This window comes from Micropterus salmoides, unplaced genomic scaffold, assembly GCF_014851395.1.
Source record: "Micropterus salmoides isolate LMB-PRFRI ecotype aquatic unplaced genomic scaffold, ASM1485139v1 Ms_hic_scaffold_10, whole genome shotgun sequence".
NCBI lineage: Eukaryota > Metazoa > Chordata > Actinopteri > Centrarchiformes > Centrarchidae > Micropterus > Micropterus salmoides.
This window is the reverse complement of record NW_024040041.1, coordinates 15989606-15995389: the sequence shown is the minus strand read 5'-3', so window position 1 is coordinate 15995389 and position 5784 is coordinate 15989606.

Sequence of the window (5784 nt, the reverse complement as noted above, 5' to 3'; positions counted from 1 at the left end):
ATGTTAAATTATATAAAAAAATATTGCCCATGAGGTCATAGGAAACACATACCGTTCCCTTCCACTCACTATCCTTCCATCACTATTCTGACTGTTGCTCTATTCCATGAGGAATTCAGTGAGTTTGTAATTTACACAAGAAAGAGACGTGTGATCAAAGGAGAGGCAGAGAACAAATAACTCCAAAATAACCCTGGGTTTTCTCACTTGTTTTCTATCTGAGAAGACACTCCTAGACAGTGAAAAGGTTGCTTTTTTTGGATGAGGTGACATGTCTGAGGATAGCATCACACCTTTTAAGGTGAGCCTATCAGCTCCTTGGAACAGCATTCCTAACAGACTGGCTCCCCTGGGGGCTCCTGCTCCACAGTTTCAGGGTTGGGAGTGTGAGTCATACTCTTCATGAGATATCACTGGTGCAGCTCCAGAAGACTCTGGCTCTGCTAGAATGGGACCAGGTACATATTTAGAAAGAGGAATAAAGCCAATTACACAAGCATATATGGAAAAGGAGTCGGAGAGAGAATATTTAAAGTGATGAAACCAGGCACTTTTTCCATTGGTGTTTTTTGCAGGTTGACGGATGACATCATGTGTATCATAATTATAATACCTTTTTTCTCTCATTTTTTGTTTTTTCAGCTCACTTGCTTATATATTGCACTCAAGGAAAGATCTGAACTGTCTTTTACAGGCTGAAATATTTATTGAAAAAGTATGAATTTCTGTATCTACAGTACTGTGTGATAAGGATGTTTTTCTTACAAAAACCAATGTGTTAGTCCGTCTCTCAAGGCTCAAGGCTCCAAAGCCCATTTCTTCTTGCTGAAGACATGAATGTAAAAAAAAAAAAAAAAAAGGTAAAATACATTGTTTCAATTCATAATTCATATACGCTTTCATTTTTAAGGCAATTCTATTTCCTAAAAAAATCGGGCACTGTTTAGAAAAATTAGCAACACCTACTTCAGTGAGTATTTGCTGATAATAAGAAAAAATATATAATGTTTGCTTTATCCTGTAAATATCCTTCTGCTCATAGGCTTTCTCTGTCATTGTATTGTGATATGATCACATTTTGTTATTGTTTTACAAAATTGAGTTGTCCAAATTAATGATTTCCATAAAATGTCTAATTAAAAATTTGTAATGGAAATTGTTGTTTTACAACAGTGACACATAGTTCATTGCATTAAACCTCAGTCTGATTATATTCTCTCTCTCTCTCTCTTTCTCTCTCTGTAGTGGCAACAGCTTAAAACTCAACAGCCCTTGGGAGATGCTCCTCTGGGATGTGGTTCGTTCAAGTGTAGATAGTGTTCATGTTAGGTTACTACAGTTCATGCAAAAAGGGCTGAAATGCTGTGGACTACTGCAGTGGGGCAGCAATACGGTCCAATAGAGGAAGTGGAGATTCAACGAGCAACGCCTGGCATGCAGACAGTGGGACAGATGGCCACGAGGGTCCATATGGGGTGGAGAGTGTGTCCAAGCGTTCTATTGGCATTGTGTATCCACATGAACGCATTTGTGTGTATTCGTGCATGTGCATGTGTGAATGTGTGAGATTTAGTGTACCATATGTCCACCTATGGATTGTGTATCTTGTGCAGTTGAAGACAAGTGCATACAGATAAATCTGTCATGTTGTGTGTGTCCATGTGTGAAGGAAATAAACTACTTTTTGGACAATTCACTGGCCCTGACATTACCACCACCATGGGTCAAACTGACCCTCAGCATGAGTGGCTCGTCTGCAGGAGAAGGGCCAAGTGCACGGCATTACTAACGTCAGTCGGTCAGCAGCAGCACACCACCACACATGGCCCACCATCATGGCACAGCAGCGTACACAAACACATAAGCACAAATACAAGAAGTAAATAGGGCGTGCCCCAGTAGGACCAATTTAGGCTGCTGTTAAAATCAATATATAGAAGGAATTGAAGAACAAATGCTAAATAATACTTTATTTTCAGAGATATCTAGCTGAAGGTTTGCTATATAAATGACAACTATGGCATGGAATATCAAGTAATATTTATGAAACAATTTCACCCTGATGCTTTTAAAAAAACATGAAAACTGTCTGCTTCAGGTGCCAGCATCAACTTGACAAGCACCTACCATAATATGAGCATTCCTTTGGTGTGTGCTTCCACATATTTTCTCTGTCTACCTGGTGTATCTAATCCTAGAATCAGCATGAGGATACAGTATTAGATAAAGGGAAAGCGGACTTTATGTGAATTAGGTCTGGTACATGACAAACGAGCATGGACACTCAGGGCTCCCAGACGCTCATGATAATGTCTGATGCAGTCATTTAGGATAAACAGAAGCTCAGGGACAAATGAGCTTAGGCCCTTTCCTGAAAGGAGCTTTGGAATGAGTGCATAATGAAATGTATAATTTATTTATTCTGAGATGCTGGAGGGCCCAGCATGAAATAAACATGACAGAGAGAGCGAGAGAGAGAGCGAGAGAGAGAGAGAGAGCGAGAGTGTGAGCAAAAAAGAATGAGAGTGAGACAGATAGAGATCTAGAGGGAGAGAGAAGGGAGGGGAATGTGTGATACTGTAGGAGAGAAAAAAGTGAAAGCAAATGGGAGAGGAACAGAACGAAAGAGCGAACAGAAAATACTCCTTCCACGTGTGCCAACAAACACATGTAGGGTGTAATTGGATTTCTGCTTCAGTATTGTCAGAATGATCTGTGTGCTTATGTGTGTGTATGAGACCCGTGACTGCACCATTAGTTATACTTAAGTAATGATCAAGGTATAACTTAGGTACAGGCAGGGTGAATTAATAAAATAAGTAAAATGCAAATAGAAATCATAATTAGCTACTCTAGCTCTCATATTTATTCTGAGCTAGAGTAGCAAAATGATAAATGATTTTGAAATAAATTGCCTACACTAGCCTTAACACTAAGACCACCAATGGGTAACCCCCGCCCAATATTTTACGTTTTCTTTAAGTGTCATGTAGCACCCCCTATTGTTAAATAGTCACGATAAGTCTAGATTTAAAAAAGAGCATTTATACCTATAAGTACCAGTGGGTTAAATGTTACCCCTATAGTGTATCATTATCACGCTATATATGCATGGGTTAATTCTGCAATACCGGTCATCATCCGACAGTGACCTGCTTGCAGAAGGTAAACATGCATTTTTTTCAAACATATGGCTTGCAATTAATGTGACAGATATAAAGCATAGGCCAATAGGCCTAATAAAATCAAATGTAGCCTAGATAAACATTTAGGAAATAGACTTTCAAGAGAGTGTGCAGCTGTTTTTTGACCTGCGTGGAGAGGATTTCTGGAATTGATTAGAAATGTTTTTTTCCAATAAATATTTTCATTTGGACTTTTAAACTTTGGACTTAATTGGTTGGATGCATGTCCAGACAAACAAGCAGGAAGAACACCTTAGATTATTATTATGCCGGCCTATAAAGACACTGCAATAGGCAATCGTTTATTCTATATTGCTGCATTTAAATTCAGACTGTGTTTAGAATAATACTACAACATCTACAACAGTGAAGAGTGGATGGCATCAAAAGAGCAGCCGCGTGTGGACTTGCCCTTCACAGATTGAGATGAGTGCAGGAGAATGACCTGCATGGTAAAAGTGCAATGAAAACAGAATAAAACATTCTGTAAATGCATGACGTGTGGGGATGCTGTTTGTGGGAAATGGATAGCCAAAATGCTGAATGTTTAGGCAGTGTGTTTGAACAACGTGTGGTGGAAATAATCACAAAATCAAAGCATTCTACTAGCGTGTAGAATTCACCTGTATTGGAGGTTTTAGGTATACAGTGACTACTAGCAGTTCTAGTGTTAGTCTCCATTAGGATAATACGTGTATTTATTTTTATAAAAAAAGTAAAACTTTATTTTAGTGTTATGCAGTGACCATCTTGACATTTTTTCCAACATGTACTGTACTGAGGTACAGCAGGGGCTTCGTGCGGAATGCTAATATCAGCATGCAAACATCCTCACAATGACAATGCTAACATGCTGATGCTTATTAGGTATAATTTTTACCATGTTCAGTCTGTTAGTTTGTTGAACATAGTTTTACCTGATGATGGTGTTGGATGAAAACTTGGAGATGACGACATGAAATTATTACAATAAAGGGGACAATCCACCACTTTTGTGGACCCGGAAAATGCACAACAGAAAGACACATGTAGCTTGGGGAATATCTTTCAAACCAAAGTGGAGAGACATACTCCCTCCTGAGTGACAGCCGATTAGCTTGCCAGCAGCACCACAGGAGGTGACTTGCAAGGATCCAGAAGAAAAGGCTTTAGAGTTTGATTTGCACTGAGAAAGGACTTATTCATTGGTTGTTGAACATTTAGTGACAATATTATGATGAAGAAATGAGCTGAATGTTATTCCTTCATTGAACGCATATGTTCAATAAGTGTAAGATAAAATTTCTGTGTGTGACAAAACAAAAACAATCTTGCCACTAAAAGGTTCATTTTAGACCCCGATGATAATCCACACAATAGTTGCTGAGACATTTCGCTCAATACCACAATTGTCAACCTCTTGGTGGTGCTTGATAAAAAAGTCAGAGGATGTGAACCTGGTCAGAGGATTCCAAGTCAATAGGATTCATCCAGGGGACATTAATGTCTGTACAAAGTTTCACAGCAATCCATCTGATAGTTGTTGAGATATTTCAGTCTGGACCAAACTAGTGGACCGACCAACAGACTGACATTGACATCCACCTTGGCTAAAATGTGTACCTCCTGTTGCGCTGCTTGCAACTTTATAAAGTATGAGTGCACTTCCACATTGCTATTTGTTATTTTGTGAATTCACAACTAGGTTACTGCAATAAGATACCATCTTCATTGCCTCAAAGCATTTGTGATTGAGTGGCTTTGAATTACAGTCCCCTCCAAAAGTATTGGAACGGTAAGGCAAAATCCTTTGTTTTTGTTGTTCACTGAAGACATTTCGGTTTAAGATCAAAAGATGAGTATGAGACAAGAGTTCAGAATTTCAGCTCTCATTTCCTGGTATTCGCATCTAGATGTGTTAAACAACATACCACCCTTTGAACCCACCCATTTTTCAAGTGAGCAAAATTATTGGAACATGTGACTGACAGATGTTGCCTTTTAGGTTGATTGTCCAAACATTAAATAGCTCTGCATGACTAGTCTAAGTTTTGATCCTTGGTTCAAACCTAGAAAGACTGCATTTCCTGTTAAAGAGGATAAACCAGAAAGCTGTCTATGGGAGAAAAGCAAGCCATTGTCAAGCTGAGAAAAGAACGAAAATCAACCAGAGCCATTGGACAAACATTGGGCACTGCAAACACAACAATTCGGAACGTCCTGAAAAAGAAAGAAACTACAGTTGTACTGAGCAACAGACATCAAACAGGTCAGCCAAGGAAAACAGTTGATGACAGAAATATCGTGAGAGCTGTGAAGAAAACCCCCAAAACATCAGTAAGTGACATCACCAATGACCTCCAGAGTGCAGGGGTGAAGGTATCACAATCCACTGTTGGAAGAAGACTCAGAGAGCAGAAATATAGAGGCCACACCACAAGATGCAAACCACTCATCAGCAGGAAGAATCGGAAGGCCAGATTTAAATTTGCAAAGAAGTACAGAGATGAGACACAAAAGATCTGGAGCACAATCTTATGGACTGATGAGACCGAGATTAATCTCTACCAAAGTGATGGAAAGGCCAAAGTGTGGAGAAAGAAAGGAACTGCTTATGAGC